General features: G+C 37.0%; 1 protein-coding gene across 1 annotated transcript in view; it reads right to left on the bottom strand.

Annotated features, from left to right (window-relative positions):
- The window catches only part of LOC148113353 (uncharacterized), an 87300-nt gene that overhangs the window by 23021 nt on the left and 44871 nt on the right, over window positions 1-19408 (bottom strand). The window lies entirely within an intron of this gene.

Genomic DNA, 19408 nt, shown 5'->3' with positions numbered 1-19408 from the left:
GCCATGGAGCGCTTTAAAAGTGGTAACCAGCACCTTGAATCACACCCGGAAGACCACTGGGAGCCAGTGCAGCTCACGCAGGAGGGGTGTCACGTGGGCACAATAGGTTGCGCCCATAACCACCCGCGCGGCTGCATTCTGGACCAGTTGGAGTCTCCGAGTGCTCTTCAAGGGGAGCCCCATGTAGAGAGCATTACAATAGTCCAGCCAGGAGGTGACAAGGGCATGAGTGACCATGTGTAAGGCGTCCCGGTCCAGAAAGGGCTGCAACTGGCGAATCAGGCAAACCTAATAAAAAGCCCCCCTGGCCACAGCCGTCATATGCTCTTCTAAAGACAGCCATGCATCCAGGAGGATGCCCAGATTGCGAGCCCTCTCTGTGGGGGGCAGAGATTCACCCCCAATAGTCAGCGATGGCACCAGCTGACTATATCGGGATGCCGGAAGCCACAGCCACTCGGTCTTGGATGAGTTGAATCTGAGCCTATTTCTCCCCATCCAGACCCGCATGACCTCCAGGCAGCAAGACATCACATCAAGGGCATCGTTGGGGTGGTCTGGGATGGAGATGTACAGCTGGGTGTCATCAGCGTACTGATGGACTCTCACCCCAAAACCACGGATGATTTCACCCAGCGGCTTCATATAAATGTTGAACAGAAGGGGCGAGAGAACCGACCCTTGCGGCACTCCCCATGCGAGGCGCCTCGAGGTCAACCTCTGCCCCCCTGCCAACACAAACTGCGAACGGTCGGAGAGGAAGGAGGAGAACCACCGCAGTATGGTGCCCCCTATTCCTAACCCCCTCAACCGCTGCAGCATGATACCATGGTCGATGGTATCAAAGCCGCTGAGAGATCTAATAGGACCAGGACAGAGGAGCAACCCCTGTCCCGAGCCCTCCAGAGATCATCCACCAACGCGACCAATGTCGTTTCTGTGCTGTACCCCTGCCTGAAGCCCGACTGGTACGGGTCCAGATAGATAGCTTCATCCAGGTGCCAGGGAAGCTGTCGTGCCACCAAACTCTCAACAACCTTCGCCACAAAACGAAGGTTGGAGACCGGATGGTAGTTAGCTAATTCAGCCGGGTCCAGGGAAGGCTTCTTGAGGAGGGGCCTCTTTCAAGGCGGCGGGAAAGGCACCCTCACTCAAAGAAGCACTTATAGTCCCCTGGAGCCAGCCTCGTGTAACCTCCCGGGAGGCCAGGGCCAATTAGAAGGGACACTGGTCCAATAAACACGTGGCGGCACTAATCTTACCCAGAACCCTGTCCACATCCTCGGGAGCCACAGGATCAAACTCCTCCCAGATAATATTCTCAAGACCTACCCTCGTCTCCTCCCCCGGACTCATCCAGTCGGAGTCCAAGCCTTCCCGAATCCGAGCGACTTTATCATGCAGGAATTGCACAAAATCCTCAGCTCGACCCTGCAAGGAATCTTCCTGCACTCCCCCCTGAAGAAGGGAGTGGGTCACCCTAAACAGAACAGCTGGGCGGTTCTCTGCAGATGCAATAAGAGTGGAAAAATGGTTAGATTTCGCCACTTTTATCGCCACTAGGTAGGTCTTGATATAAGACCTCACCTGTATCCGGTCAGAATCAGATTGACTAGTCCTCCAGATGCTCTCTAGGCATCATTTCCGACACTTCATCCCTCTCAGCTCCTCGGAGAACCAAGGAGCCAATTGAGATCGGCATCAGGTCAGAGGCCGCAACGGCACGACACGGTCCAAAGCTCCGGCAGCCACACTCTCCCAGGCGGCCACCAGGTCTTCAGTTGAGTCGTGTGCCAGAGTCTCAGGAAACAGCCCAAGCTCTGTCAGGAACCTTTCCGGGTCCATCAGGTGCTTGGGACGGAACCATCTGGTCGGTTCCGTCTCCCTGTGGCAGGGGGAAGTGGCTGGAAAGTCCAAGTGAAGGAGCGAATGATCTGTCAATGACAAGGGTTTAATGTCTAGGTCCCCTCTACCAAAATCATTTAACCACTGACCAGAGACAAAAATCAAGTCCAGAGTGTGTCCCCCTATGTGAGTGGGGCCTTGAACTAACTGGGTCAGGTCCATGGCCGCCATGGAAGCCATGAACTTCCGAGCCACCTCTGACGCCTCACCTGCGGATGGTAGGTTGAAATCCCCCATGACAATAAGTCTGGGGGTATCAACCGCCACCCCGGCAATAACATTGAGCAGCTCGGGCAGGGTCACCGCCACATGGCAGGGAGCCAGGTACGTAGTCAGCAAACCCATCTGCACCCCTCAGCCCCACTTTACAAAAAGGGACTCACATCCGGCTATCTGAGGAACAGTGGTCTCCCTCGGACAAAAACTTTCCCTAAGTTCGCCGCCACTCCCTCACCCCTCCCCTGAGCCCTTGGCCGATCCCCCTCTTGGCCCAACCAGGTCTCCATAATACCTGCCAGGTCCGCACCCCCCTCCAAAATAAGATCACAAATGAGGGGGGCTTTATTAACAACCGACCTGGCATTACATAACATCAGCCGTAACAGCCATAATGTTTAAACTATACATTTGAAATAAAAAGATTCCTTTCTAAGTAGATTTCAATCATTGTGAAGAAATGGTTATCAGAAATGTGTCATTTATTTGTTTTGGAAAACGTAATATTTTCTACCCATCAAAGGATACAGCAACATATGTTACTATAGCAGAGATTTTGTGATATCTTTAGTCACACTAGATGCTGGACCTCTTTCCAGAGCATGATACCATAGTCTTTTGAGACTGAAGGATGCCAATGGAAAACAATGTGATATCTTATAATAATATATTAGAGAAGTGAATGCATTGATAAACCAGTGATTATTGATAAATATAAAATATAAGTTTTAATTTTTTCCTCCTTCGTTTGTATTTTATTATTTTAACTACCTTTTACTTTAGAGTTAAATATTGTTCTGTTTTCTTTGTGATAATTCTTATTCCTTCCTGGGGCTCTTAATAGCCCAACCATTTTTTCTATTCTTTTCATTGCCACACTTCCATTCATGTCATTATCAGAATACCTGTTTACCCTGAATCACATTTATTCAGATTTAGAACGATGCATATTTTTCCCAAAGCTATTCCAGTCACTGTAGCATAACATGAAACTATCACCAGCATCTTATTCACACCTACTCAACATCCCCTGAAAACATCTTATATACTTTAGTGCAGGAAAACATTTCCTCTGCCACATTATGAGAAAGGCTTGGGGGAGGAGAGTTATACACACAGACACACACACATTTAGTCCTAAACCAAAAATACCATTTTCTTGGGCATTGGTGAGGTAGTTTTGTTTTGTTTTCAGTTGCAGTGATTTCAGGGAAACATTATTCATATATTTTATACTATGATTTTTTTTTCTGTAAAAAAAGAACATGTCTGAATAGATTTCAGGTAAACATATTAAGGCGTAGCTACCTCTCCTTTAAAGCAAATTTGCTGTTTTAAAAGCTTTTTTCTCTTGCAGAAATAAGAGATTGTCTCAACTGACATAAAACAGACACATTTAATATAATTTTAAATAATACTTAAAAAGCAATATGGTATTTTTCAAATTTACTACTACAAACATATTACTGCCAAACAAATTAGCTACATAACTGCTAGAAAAGAATATATATGAAAAAACACAAATATAATTTGTACTGCCTATGTAGAGAAATCTGCCAGTTTCTGTTATTTTAATCAGATACAATTAAAGAACACCAGTACACACCATACTAAAGTAATCTTGAAATTTTAGGTGGCTCCTGGTGACTCCACAAACACAACCACTTGTAATCTACTTTAATAAAATACAGAAGTATTTTGCCATTATCTTTTTCTAGGAAGTTTTTCAACTTCCCACTTAGCCTAAATTGCTGACAGTTTCATATCCAGCTATTAAGTCTAGATGACAGAATAATGTATTTTTTTTCTAATCATTTTTAAGCACACACAGAAACAGACACACACACACACACACACACACACACACAAAGAACATACATGCTGGCAGATAAAAATGGAAATGCTTTAGTGCACACAAATTGAAAAATGAAAAGTTCAAAACAGGAAATATGTAGACAGATGAGAACAATGGAATATATTGTGTTTTCCCAAAAATAAGACCCTGTCTTTTTTTTTTTTTTAACTCTGAAATAAGTGCTTGGCCTTATTGCCATGCACTCAAAAGCCCGATTGGGCTTATTGTCAGAGGATGTCTTATTTTGGGGGAAACAAGGTACAAAGATTCATGTTTTAAATAAAAAAAAGTTGTAATGAGAAGGCAGTCATCAAATTAGGAGTTTATCACTTAGCTATAATTTCAGGATACTAGGTTTATATGTTAAGAAGCTCCAAGTCCTTAAAAAAAACCTTGTATCTTGATAAATAAAGATTCAAGGAACAAATGGAAATGGAATATATATTTTGGCTTTGTTCCCAACATCCAGAATGGCATCTTTCCTGTTATCCTTGCTGGTTTGTAAGAAGCAGAGTTATATCTAATTAGAAGCAGAAGTATCAATTTAAGCAAGTCTGATTATGCTAACAATTCCACTTACACTCAAGATCAAATAAATAAAACATTGCCTATCTTAAAATAATTGTGTGAAGTTATTGATAATACAAATGAGAAAGTTGGGCATGTGATGATGGAAGTGTGTACCAAAATATTAGGATGTGGCCAGCATGAGCAACGGTCATTTAATATTGTCTTCAATTATTTACCTGTAGTATAGAATGAACATGAAATAGTTATTCACTGATTGCTCCAAAAATGGCTTTTATAAAATGTTTGTAAATGTATGTATGTATGTATAGAATTAATTAAATTTATCTGTTAACATGACACAGTTTCTAATGTTTCAAGGCTTATTTAATGTTACTGTATATCATCATCATCATCATCATCATCATCATCATTTTAGCCATTGTTTATCCAATGCAGGATGAAGGCCTCTTCCTCATGTTTCCAACCAATATGGTCCTAAGCTTTCTTTTGGCAATTGGACCCACAATCCTTATTGATGTCATCAATCCATCTTGTCTTAGGTCTCTTTCGTGGAAGCTTTTTATCAAGTGGGATCCATTCTATGATGGCCTTGGTCCACCTATCATATATCTGATTTGATGTATAAGATTTTCTTTGTAACTGTTGTAAACCAGTTTGAAATCTATTATGCAGTATATTCTTTATTTTGTTTGTAGTAATATTTATACTTTACCATTATTAATTTCTATATCTGTAGAATATAAAATCACTTAAAATATTTTCATGATGGATATTTGGCTATGATTTATCTGTATTTTTTACATTTCTTCAAGTGCAATGAAAATGTCATCATGTTCTGGATGCTCTTAAAGATAATTGTCAGGAAAGCAAACTGTCATAAACATGATTGATTTTAACACTGATTTAGACATAGAAAATCTTACCTTGAGTATTTTGATGAGATCTTCCGATTAAAAAAATTCATCTGTCTGAGAACATGCCAAAATCAATGTGATACACTACAGAGAAAATAAAAGCACCTTTCATGATAAACCAGTAAAAAGAGCAACTATATTTGATTGTTTCATACTCCTGTATGGATATTTATAACAATAGAAACTGTCCAGGTTGTTGCCATAGAAAGATCATGATGGAGAATTTAATATTCTCACCTGGCTTTTCAGGTTTTAACTATGACAGGGATTAAACATTCATCTTCAGGAACATATGGGAAAAGGTACTTTTTGTCTTCCACAGACTTGTTTAATATGTTCATTTCACTTAATCCTGTGTTATAAAATGTATTTCATTAATTAATAAGTTAAGCATGGAAGAATGAATACATGAATGAAATCACACTCATATATACATACTAAAACAATTATGGTGTTAGAAGTATCCATGCTGACTTGTTACCTGTAAAAATACATAACCAAGCAGTCACAAATGTGATTGTTTGAAAATCTATTCCCAAACCTCCTCCAATGCAGGCTTCAAGCTGAGAGGCCTTTCATTTTCTAGATGTCCCTTCTTCCTTTTTGAAGGTAGATATGACAATTGCTCTCTTAATTTTTTTTTTCTGATTTCTTAATACTTCATAATCCAGCTAGCTTTCTACACTTCAGTCTAATTTCATATTTACAGATTTATTTATTTTTCTCGTCTGGACTATTGTAATGCTCTCTACATGGGGCTCCCCTTGGGGTACACCCGGAGACTCCAACTGGTGCAGAATGCGGCTGCGCGGGGGATTATGGGAGCGACGGGGCGCTCCCATGTGACTCCTCTCCTGCGTGAGCTGCATTGGCTTCCGGTGGATTTCCGGGTGCACTTCAAGGTGTTGGTGATCACCTTTAAAGCGCTCCATGGCTTAGGGCCAGGGTACTTACGGGACCGCCTTCTGCCACCAATAGCCTCCCACCGGCCGGTTCGCTCCCACAGAGAGGGCCTCCTCAGGGTGCCGTCAGCCAGACAATGCCGGCTGACGACCCCCAGGAGGAGAGCCTTCTCTGTGGTGGCACCTACCCTATGGAACAATCTACCCCCAGAGATACGAGTGATCTCCGACCTCCGGATTTTTCGTCGGGCCCTAAAAACTTATTTTTTTCAGTTAGCCGGTCTGTCTTGATTTTAGGGTTAGTTTTAAAATTTTAATATTGATTTTAATTGACAAGTTTTAAATTATGGGCCAAATTTATAAATTATTTTAACTTTATTTTTAACTGTGATGTTATGTATAGATGTTTTTATCTTGGCTGTTCACCGCCCTGAGTCCGAAAGGAGAAGGGCGGTATAGAAATTTGAATAATAAATAAATAATAAATAAATAAATATTTATCTAACTTTTCTCCTATCCCCTAATTATTTATCATAAATCACAGTTATTGTTTTCATCCAAAAATTTAACAATGATCAGCTAGTACTCTATTTCTCTTCTGAGAGAAGACATGCAAAATAGAAAAGGTTCTACCATTCCACCATTACTAATTCATCACTTTCTCTTTGTAATAGATCTATGTTTTTCTAACATGCCTAAAGAACCCTTTTTGGTGATTTTGAAAAAATCTTTCACAAACCCCAATTTGCATTTTAACTTTTGTAATACACCTCTTGGGCATTACCTTCTATTTCCCTTTGGTTTTGTGTCTTTCTTTCTAATCCCTATACATGTCTAGTTTTCCTGTTAGCATTTTAGAGAGCTCTGCATGTAACCTTCGTAGTTTTTTGGATTTCTTCTTCATGTTCCTTCTCATAGGAATTGTTTACAATCATGCCTTTAGTAAATCATTAATAGGATTCCCATTCTTCCTAGTCACATTTCTCCTTCAGGATTTCTAGTCATTATATCTAACATACTTGCTTAAAGTTCATAAAAATTTACTCTTCTGCAATCCAATATCGAAGTTTTGATTTTTCTCAGTTCCACTTCTCCTGAATATCATACTGAAAAATAACACAGACACTCTTCCAAATGTACCAATGTCCTTCCTTTCTTCAATAGATTCCAATAATAGTCAAGATTACACCTAGAATGGTAGACCAATCATTCACTTCAACCACCTTCTGACAAATGAAGTTTTAAGCAAGAGAGATCAAGAGTTTGTTGGCCTTTGGCTTTTAGCAGAATTAAATTCAAAGTAAATATAAGGATAATTAAAATCTTAACAGAGTGTTTAAACTATTGTATAATATTCTTAATTCCACATGCTAGCAAAACAATGGGTCATACAGTGCATACACATACTATGGGCAGAACATGGTATATAGCTGTCTGATCAATTGCATAATTATAATTTGAGTGAACATGAGCCATTAAATGAAATCTCTAAGAAATTGTCAAAAATTAAAATGTATAAGCTTATGTATTCTATGTGAGTGACATGTAGCCTGAAGCAGCTTTCCCTTGTAATATACTGTAATCAAAATATTGTGTAGCAAGAAAAAGGCTATTCATAATTATTATCCCTATGGGTTTTTTTGCTTGGTTTATTATTATCCCTATGGGGTTTTTTTGCTTGGTTTGACAATAGTTTTAGCACTATTGATTCATTGTTGACTCCTGGGGACTGACTCTCTGGACTAGTCCTCACAGATTTTTTTCCAGAAATGGTTTTTCCTCTCAGGGCTGAGAAACAATTACTGACCTAAAGTCATCCAATTGGCTTTGTGCACCTAAGGCAGGTCTAGAACTCAGTCTCCTGGTTTCTAGCCTTCTGGCTTAATAACTACACCAACTGGCTCTCATAAAGCATTATGAGCCATGGTGGCACAGTGGTTAGAGTGCAGTATTGCAGGCTACTTCTGCTGATCACCTGCTGCCAGCAGTTTGGCAGATCGAATTTCACCAGGCTCAAGGTTGACACAGCCTTCCATCCTTCCGAGGCTGGTAAAATGAGGACTCAGATTGTTGGAAGCAATGTGCTGACTCTGTAAACCGCTTAGAGAAGGCTGTAAAGCACCATGAAGCAGTATATAAGTCTAAGTGCTATTGCTGTATTTTTTAAGTAGAGATAGGACATTGTCTAATTGTCTAATTGAAAGCTGTATAATGTTCTTTACGGAATTCTGTAGTTTTTAATTTACTTGGTATTTATATCTTAAATACAGATACAGATTGACACACAAATAAACATCCCCCACATATACTATTCAGCAGAGAATAGATAAAAATTAAAGCAGACCATCTTCCCATTTGAATCCCTAATTGACACACTCACCACTTTGCTGACAGAATTCCATAAAGTTATATACATACAATATAAGGATTACATTATAAAATTAGTTAAAACATAGCAACAGTGCCTTCTAGCTATAAAAAAAAAATAAAAAGGTGTATATCTACCTAAGTTCAGAATGTGTGTTGTATTCACATTTTGTTTATGTCATTATTCCAAGCTCTCCCCTAGGATTGGATAGATCAATTTGTCTATATCAATTTGCCTATATTCATGCATTAGAAAATACAGGCAGTAAGTCAACTACAGAATCCATTATGGAATATTGTTGGAAGATGTTTCTTATTATTTTTCCCCCTTTGATCTGAACTGACTAATGAAATGTTGAACCAAAGGTGATATTTATGTATTACTTAAAACATTTATATAGCCACCCAATTTTCAACCAGCTCTGGGCAGCTCCCAATCAAAAATTAAAAGATATATACAATTATTTTTAAAAATTCAACCAATGAAACATAAATCATTAACAATAACAAAAGCCATGTGCCAGGGGTTCTATTCAGCAGGTTTTGACCGGTTCTGGAGAAGTGGCAGCAGAAGTTTTGAGTAGTTTGGAGAACTGGCAAATACCACCTCTAGCTGGCCCCAGAGTGGGGTGGGAATGGAGATTTTGCAGTATCCTTCCCCTGCCATGTCCACTAAGCCACGCCCACCAACCCACACCATGCCCACCAAGTCACGCCCACAGAACTGGTAGTAAAAAAAAATGAATTCCACCACTGTCTGGTGCCCATCAGATCTAATTTGGGAACAATAATCTCCCAAGGCTTTGGCGAAAAACCAGGTCCTTAAAACTTTAGGAAGACTAAAATGGGTGACAGCCTGCTGAACTTCAGGTGGCAACATATTCCATAAGGCAGGGGCTGCCACAGAAAAGGTATGCTTCCTAGAAAATCTGTGAGTGATCCTTGACCTCTCCATGATTTTGTTCTGAGGAGCGGATCCATTCACAGGTTCCTTTTTCCACTGCAGTCATGACAGTGAATGGTCTTTAATCTGCCATTGCTGTCCCTGGAAGTCTTCTTTGAACCATACTAATACAATCAAGAAGACTTGCAATTTATATAATAATATAAATGGAATCTTACATTGATGTAATGACATTTAGACTTTTAATTGTTAGCTATTAGGATTGGCTATTGCAAAACATTGGAAGACATACACAGAAAGACGCAAGTGTGTGTGCATATTCTTTTTGGGTTCAGTAATATTTAAATGTGGAAAATTCCTTTGATCAAAAAGCTTTAAAATGCTTCATTTAGAAAATGTTCTGTGAAATTTGGTCACCGTATATTACACCTTATTAATATTTTTATAGAATAATAAATTCCTGCAGACGATTTCCAATTGATCCTGACACTATTCAGCCAAGAATTAAACTAATTTCGATAAAGTTGCTATTTTTTCCCTTTGGATGTTTTATGTATTTAATATCTAGTTGCCGTGATTTTATATGCTTGGCCAAATCTTTCTATTGTCTGTGCTTACACTGAAATCAGTTGAAATTAAAAAGTACTCTGAAAGTAAAGAATATCCTTATTTATTGCATTTCCATCTCCATCCTCTTGAGTGTATGGAGATAACAAGTGATAGGATGGCTTGCTTTTATTTTATCACAATACACAGCCCCATTCAGTCATTTTATCTTTTTAATACAAGTGCATGAATAAGACTCATAATGTATTTGCGATTTACTGGAAACGTTTTTAGACTATAATAAACTCTTTCTTTCATTAATCAGTGGCAAATCTCCCTGTTGCTTTCTGACTAGACAGAGTTCTAGAAAACCTTTCACATGGGAACTTTATTCCATTGTCTATTTTACCTTAACTTTGAGCTATCTTTTCAAAACCTTTAGGTGTATGTGAATGTATGTGTGTGATTGTGTGTGTGTTTAAGTATGAAAAAGAAGGAAAAGGTCAGTCACTTTAAACTAAACCAAGCAATAGCACCTACACTCTATTATGTATAGGGAACAGGAGTTATTGTACTCAGCATTTGATCTTTTCTTTTATTGAGTCAGCTTTTTTTCTGATGGATGGTGCCTTAGACCATAATCATAGGGGTGGGGGGGGGGGTGAAACAAGAACAATGTGTCTCACTTTGAGTTCAGCATAATCTTTGATGTTAAATTAACAGTCTCCCAAGTGCTTCAGTGGATTACAGATAATTACTATGTTAAATTTATCTGATATTATATATCAGGATCAAAGTATAATGCTTGGATGCCCTGTATCAATTTGTTGGGTAGGGTAGGGTAGGTCATTTCCTATGTTATTCATTTTATAGTTTTTTATTATCCAATTCTGAAAAGAAAGTGCATTTTCTTAAAAAAATACTCCATGGATGCTAAAGACGATAGTAAGCATTTCAAATTTCAAATGCCCCATTTTGAATTCAGTAATAGATTTCTGATGCTATTTTGATCATTCAGGAGTGTTTCAAAGGTCAAAACACCTGCTTCAAACTCAGTATGGAGTAGTTTTAAAGTTAAAGCATTTTTCAATGGTTAAAAAAAATCAGAACATTTTCAGTGAGGTCAGAACAACCTGTTTACATATAAGACAAATGCTTTTGTTCAACCCCCAATGTTTACTCTCCTATCTTTCTATTAATAAGATAGTAGAGTGTGTCTATTTAAGTTAAACATATAGCTAAATAAAAAATGTTCCCACAGTTTCTAAGATCTAACAAAGTAGGCTTTTCCAGAAATTGTTGTGAAAGACCATGGAATATTTAACCTACTTGGATGGAAATCCAAATATTTTATAATTTTCTTAATAGAAAAAACACTATTTGGGAAAGTAGAACTATTTTTTTTTTCAGATTTCAACAAGTTAACTAGTCAAAGTTAAATTTTAATCTCTTAAAGGAAATATAGTAACATACTAGTGTGGCATAATCCTTATGTGTTGAAAGTGATGTTTTTTGCTGTCCCCAGCCTCCAGAACCTCTCTAGGAGTCTCTGAAGGCTGGGAACAGCAAAAAACGTAACTTCCTGACCAACCAGAAATTGGGAAATGGGCCATTTTTGGCCTCTGGAGGGTCTCCGAGGGGGTGGGGAAGGCTGTTTTCACCCTCCTCAGATGCATAGAGAGGATCTAGAGCTAGGTGAGAAAGAAAAATGGGCCTTCCCCAGGCCCTCTGGAGGCAGGAAATAGCCTGTTTCCCTGCTTCTGGTAGGCCCAGAAGGCCAGAAAATCAGCAGGAGCTCGCATGCCCACTGATATGGCTACGTGTGCCACCTGTGGCACGCGTGCCACAGGGTCACCATCACTGCTGTATACTGTCTTCAGAACAAGGTTTTACCAAGTTTTCTCCTTTTATTCATTTAAATACTGAATGAATTCCTGAACATTGAATATTTTCCACATATCTGAATTGAACCTCTAGCATTAAAAAAAATATACTGCTAACTCTTAGTTATTAATGATTTGGACTTCAGTTATTCATAAAATTGCTATTACAATCTAAAACAGATGCTTAACTCTAGAGACATTAATCCTTATTAAGGTGCTAAACTGGTGGTCTGCTATCCAAGAGAGTTTGCTTCAACAGCCAATGAAAATTGCTAACAACAAATATAAGATAAATGTTTTCTAGAAGTTCTTTTAATTAGGACTACATTAACTTTACCTATTGTTCTTCTGAGAACAAAGGAGGCATATTTAGGTGGGACAAAATGTTTCCTATATCCCTTTTCCTGAAATCTGTTCACAATTTCTAACTTTTCTTTGTCATCTGCTATGGTTTTGTCATCATTTCAATATGGGCTTTCATTTTCCAATCTTAAATAATTACACTCAATAAAATTCATGTAGAAATTAGCATTACATTATTAGGATCTGTAGCAATATTCATCTTATCACTCCCAAGTCTTCAAGCCCTATTGGACAAAGCACTCATTTATTTCTTATAGAATTATATCTATAGGTAATATTGATTATGTGTCTTCAAGTCGTGAGAAATCCATAATTCTGGGAATGATATGTCAGTGGAATATCTGAAAGATCAAGTAGGGGATAGATTGCCTTGAAGAAAATATATCTATGGGTCACTAAGAGTTGACATCAACTTGATAGTCAGTAAAATCACATGTCAACTTGCAAAGCATGCCTGGCCTGCTCTCGAGTTGCCATAGACAAAGGGAATAGGAAAATGAACTCTGCAGCTGTGGCAAAGCAGCACATCAGTCAAAACAAAAACACATTCCAGCCATATCTCTGTCAAGGCCGTCTCCACAGTTACCTACAGTGGCCGGAGGCAAGTGATCTCTACAATCCGTGAAATTGCTTCATTGGAAAATGTGACTTATGACAGACCTTGGTGGGAAGGGGAAACATGGTCAGAACTGGAACATAAATTATGTGGGGTTAAAGTTGGCTTCACTTGGAACATGCCGACATGAAGCTCCTAATAAATAACTGGATTTCTTTTGAAGCTTGGCTTGAGGCTCATGATTTAATTATGTTAAATAATTACATAACAATTTATTATTGTTGTTAATTGTGAAGTCATGTCCAATCCATCACGACCCCATGGACAACTTTCCTACAGGACTTCCTGTCCTCTACCATTCCCTGGAGACCATTTAAGCTCACACCGACTGCTTCAGTGACTCCATCCAGCCACTTCATTCTCTGCTGTCCCCTTCTTCTTTTGCCCTCAATCATTCCCAGCATTAGGCTCTTCTCCAGTGAGTCCTTCCTTCTCATTAAGTGGTCAAAGTATTTCAGTTTCATCTTCAGGATCTGGCCTTCTAAAGAGCAGTTAGGGTTGATGTCCTCTAGAACTGACTTGTTTGTTTGCCTTGAAGTCCAAGGGACTCACAGGAGTCTTTTCCAGCACCATAGTTCAAAGGCCTCAATTCTTTGATGCTCAGCCTTCCTTATAGTCCAACTTTCACAACCATACATTGCAACAGAGAAAACCATATAGATTTTAAACCTTACATACTTTAAGTATGGTATGTACCTTGTGGTACAGCGGACTAAGTGCTGTTATGTAGCACTTAGCTGCCAGCTGTCTGCAATTAGTGCAAGTTCAAATCTCATCAGGCTCAAGGTTGACTCAGCCTTCCATCCTTCTGAGATAGGTAAATTGAGGACCCGGATTGTGGGGGCAATAAGCTGACTTTGTAGAAACACCGCCTATGGGGGACAAAAGCCCTAATAAGCAGGTATATACAAAAGAATGAAGGCTATTGCTATAAGTGCATTGTAAGCCACCCTGAGTCTTCGGAGGAGGGTGGCATATAAATTGAACTAATAAATAATAAATAAATAAATTCAGCTATGTCATAGAAGTTATTGTCATTAGTACTCTTCTATTTAATAGCATGTTTAGTGCCATCCAACCTGTTAGATTTTTCCTTTCTTTCTTTCTTTCTTTTATTTATTTATTTAATTGTTTGTCAATAAGTACAAGGAAACAAGTATCAGTATAGACATAGACATGGACACATAAAAAATAGCACAAATAAATGGATATAAATAGGCAAAACATAGCCATAAACACATAAAATGATTACATATAAATGGGGACAGTAGGACAGGGATGGTAGGCACACTGGTGCGTTTATGCATGCTCCCTTAGGGACCTCTTAAGAAACATGTAAGGTCCATGGTAGACAGTTAAAGGTTAAAAGTATGGGGGTTAGAGAAACTAACAACAGGATCAGGTAGAGTGTTCCAGACTTTTACTATTGTATTGCTGAAGTCGTATTTTCTGCAAGATTAGAGCGAATTACATTTAGTTTGTATCTATTGATAGCCCTTGTGTTATTGCGGTTGAAGTTAAAGGAGTCATTAACAGGTAGGACGTTAAGGTAGATAATCTTGTGTACTAAGCTTAGGTCGGAACGTAGATGGCATAGTTCAAGTTTATCCAGGCCTAAAATTTCAAGCCTGGTGGTATAAGGAATTTTATTGCAAGCAGATATTTATTATCATAACTTCATCTTATCTGTTTATGTTTACTTGATAAAATACAGGCATAATTTAATTTACCATTGCCTTTCCCCATACAGTATGAAATTACATTGTTGCTTTCTCTTACCGGCCTTCCTATCCCTATCTAACAATCACAGGAAACTTCCTCTACCTATTTTCTCCTCCCCCATTTCAACATAATCTTTGATTTTCTCTTTGAACCATTATGAGACTAATTTCTCAGCTAGCCAGCAGGATAACCACTAAAATTCCACATTTACTCTGCTGGCTTCTCTACCACCAGAGTTTTTAACAAGAGGAAGTAGTTTAGCTGATTATAATAAAGTCATAATAATACCCAAAGACCCATTACTAGTACTATTAGATTTTTCTTTTGAATCGAAACCTTATTTTTCATATTAATATTTTAGTTTATTTGTGCATAATGCATTAGCAGAAAGTTATTATTGTTGGTACTTCTGTTCTGGTATATGAATTTTTGTTGAGTGTATATCTACATAGATATTCTATTGGAACTGTTTTGACTGCACTCATATTCTTATTCTGGTAAAAAATAAATTTAAAAATTAGAGGCATTTTTCTATTTCTTATTCTTTTCAAGGATAGATATAAATATTATGTGTTTGAATCTAATCTTGTGTTTGGCTCTGAGACTAATCAAATAGCCTTGATTTAATCTAAACCAAATCGGGATGTTTTCTGAATCACTGGGCACTAAGCCAAATCTTATAACTTATGCACACTCCTAGTAATTGGTAGCTAGGAAACCTATCCTTCTGGTGTCAGTATAGCTGAAGCAGAAAATCTCTGCATCACTTGATGAAAGAATACATTTTGTAAATCTGAATACTGATTTTAAAAAGTGACAGTTTATAATCAACAACTGACAAATGAAAAATGAAAGTGTGGAGCTAATTAATTACAAAGCGTCTATTGTTTGTAGCAGGTCTAAAGCTTTCAGAACATCCTTCATATATATCTAAAATAATCAAATGGGAAAATAATTAAAAATGAGACATCTTGTTTTTCTGCTATAGTGCATGGGATCAATATTGCATTTTCAATATTTTGTAATAATTTGTTTCATGTCTAAATTCCTTTTTAAAAAAAACTGTGATCATGAAGTTGCTGCTAAGAATTTAATAGCTATATGAAGGCTATGCATGTATTTGCATTATTATTAATCTTATTAGCAAAATTTGAACGACTGCTTCTCTCAGATAAATGAAGTGAAATGTATCCAGTAAATGAAATGTTGATTGAAATCAGTGCTATTAAACCTATGTAACACTTCATATCTGATTCCAAAAGATGTTCCCTAATGCCTGAAAATATAATAGATCACCTGTTTGTGACTCTTTACACTAGTGGTGTCTTTTTTCAGAATTACACACACACACACACACACACACAAAACTATGTAAAGTGTTTGGCTATTTTCATGAGATGCAGAATTAAGTTTTTTTTTTTGAATCTCAAGTGCTGCATGTTTCTAACAGTGATATTATGATATTTAAAACTTTTAATTATTGCTTTAGTTCAGTGGCACATAAGGTTTCAAAAACTGGGAGCCATGTTTATGGAAATATTTTTGGTACTGCAAATGGCAGAACAACGGTGATGTTATATAATTCTGCAAGGCTGGGGCCTTCTTGTGGTTTAAAGTCCACTGAATTACTAATATCTGGGTCTGAAGAGAAAATTAATAGGAAACACAAACATTTCTTAATTGGCTATTCTTGCCTCTGTTGAGAAAAAGACAATGGCGTTGGTTTAGTTGGCCAGGTGATCTCCCTCATATCAATTCTATTAGGCTGTTTGTACTTATATATAAAACTGCCCCTTTGTTTTCAATCTTCTTGTGGTATGTCATACCATTTACCAATTGATTTTTTCATTTTGAAATAATGTCAAATATTATGCCAATAACTATGCCAGATAAGAAAGGCAATAATACAAAGCATCATTCTTGTATTTGCTTCCAAAATTTTTTATAACAATCTAATTTTCTACCATTTAGTTGTATTATCACTAAATGGTAGAAAATGTACTAATTTCTATTTGAATATTAAAAGTACCTATAAACTAATATGTCAGAGAATTCACTGTAGATTTTCTTTGTCCTTACTATAGAAATAATAGATTGATCTCAATTTATACAAGTACATTTGTCAAATGTCTAAACTTCTTGTAAAGGCAACTTTCTCTATTTCGATAAAAAGAAATCTATTCAGTGATGTGAATTTTTCTAGAATCCCTGATTTTATGTATTTGACATTAAATAAGATAGTGAAGATTTTTGTTAAAATATTCTATGTAAGTTAACAATAGCCAGTTCTATGCTCTATATATTATACTTAACAAATGCTTCCTCTCTCTCAGCATTTTGATAGGCAGGTTCCATTCTTCTATTTGCAGAAGAGAAGTTAGCCAAAGAGCCAATCTTCTGAAATGCTTTAGAATCCTTTGTAATGTAAATATATAAAGTAAATTGACTTTCAACACTGCTGCCACTAGCTATAGAAATTGCTTATGTTCAGTAGAAATCAGATTTGTTTTTAAAGTGAAATGAAATTTAATTAGTTTGGATTGATTAGGTATGCTTTCATTAATTGACTAAAATAGTTTATTTGTTATAATATTATAATATAATAATATGCTCTTGAATAAGGATTTCCACTTATTCATTAATTCATACGATTTCAACTTTGTGACTGTAAATGGCCCATGATTGCAATTAAATCTGCCTGATCCAGAAACCAACTGTGAACTAGTACAGCCTGCAAAACATTGGTATTAAATGAATGCATTTGAAACTGGACTAGTTATAGCTTCCAAATGCTTTTCAAGGATAGCTCAGATATGGTAGTCCAATATTGCGAACCAACTCTGAAGTAATGCAGACACATTCAGAGCGAGATATTGAAAATTGGGACTGAGAAAGTCTAAAACACCAAATCACTTGATGTTGTTAGGGTTAATTCGAAGCCTATTCATCTTCATCCTCAGCTTCCAGAAATAACCTTGACAGCATATTTTGGATAGGTCAGGACAGAAATATACAGCTGAGTATCATAAGCTTATGGCTGATACTTAATGTCATGCCAACAGATGATCTCAGCCAGCAGCTTCATGTAAATATTAGTTAATAGTGGGAAGAGAATCAAGTCCTGAGGCACTTCTTGAACCTGTATCCTCTATCAATAAATCAGTAGAAAGTGGGCAACCACCATAAAAGACAGTGTGTCCCCTCCAACTAATTAAGATGGTCCAGAAGAATCCAAAGTTCAATGGTATCAAAAGCCACTGAGAGATCTAGTAGTGTCAAGATGTTCATACTATCACTGTCCTATACTCATGAAACAAAATCCAAACATTGAACAACTACATCTCAACAGTGCTTACTTATAATCAATGACTAAATGTTCTTTTAATAGAACATTTGAATAGCAACATTCTATTATTGTTATTGTTGTGATGATGATGATGATGATGATGATGATGATGATGATGATGATGATGATGATGATGGTGATGATGAAGAAACAGTGAGTAACAGAATCCTCTTTCTGGTCCAAAATGAATATTGTAATACAAAAGCATGTATACAGGTTTTAAACAATGGAATGCTTCACATTTTTGATGCAAATAAAGAATTATTAAACATGGCCTTAAGCATACTGGAGTCCTTTTCCTACTGTTTGTAATAGACAACTAATCACTGAAGAATAAAACTTTATTTAGTTAAAATAATCTGGGTTAAAAAAAGAACTAGCAGCAGATTCAGGGAAGTCCCTAGATTTGCAATAACCCTTAACAAAAGATGAACAAAAGGTAAAGAAAGATCCCTACTTGCTGTAAAGAAATATTATAGTGCATTTTTCCCTAAGAGTCACTTATGGATTGATATAATTTTATCTTAGCAGTGTTAGAAAAGAAAGACTGCCAGAGTTAGAATTCATAGTCTGAGCTCTATGAACCATTGACTCAGAAGAATGGCACATCAATAAACCAAACCTTAACAATATATTATTTAATATAGTGATTTAAATGGAAAGCAAATTGCTACCTTGTTTTCCCCACTTAGGCTAATCTTTTTAAATATCACAATAGTATAGTACTGAAATGTCAAAATAATGTATTAACATAAATCTATTATTTTTCTTTCCTGTATTCCAGATTAATAACTATTCCAAACCATGCTTCCTTTTCTTTCTTCTTTCCAAAAGTTGTTCAAAGTAGCTAAGTCAATAAATTATAAGCAAAGTCAAATATAGGTGTAACTTTTTTTAAAAAAAAATTCATGGTGGTAACATTCTTACAGAGTAAGAATATCAATTAAATTATTGCATTCACGCTTAAATTATTTATTTTTCTTTTATTTTTATTTATTTATTTGTCAAGTACGTATTAGATAATATATATAAACATGAATTGAATACATAAAATGAATACAATTAAAGGGAACATTAGGACAGGGATGGTAGGCATGCTGGTGCTCTTATGCACGCCCCTTACAGGCCTCTTAGGAATGGGGTGAGGTCAACAGTAGACAATTTTGGGGGTTTTGGGATGAAACCACAATGTCAAGTAGTGCATTCCAGGCATTGACCACTCTGTTGCTGAAGTTGTATTTTCTGTAATTGAGTTAAAGCGGTTCACTTTAAGTTTGTATTTATTGTGTGCTCATGTATTGTTGTGGTTGAAGCTGAAGTAGTCATTGACAGATAGGA

Source organism: Pantherophis guttatus, chromosome 5 (assembly GCF_059756535.1).
Source record: "Pantherophis guttatus breed Tessera chromosome 5, ASM5975653v1, whole genome shotgun sequence".
Taxonomy (NCBI): domain Eukaryota; kingdom Metazoa; phylum Chordata; class Lepidosauria; order Squamata; family Colubridae; genus Pantherophis; species Pantherophis guttatus.
This window is presented reverse-complemented; position numbering and strand designations above follow the sequence as displayed.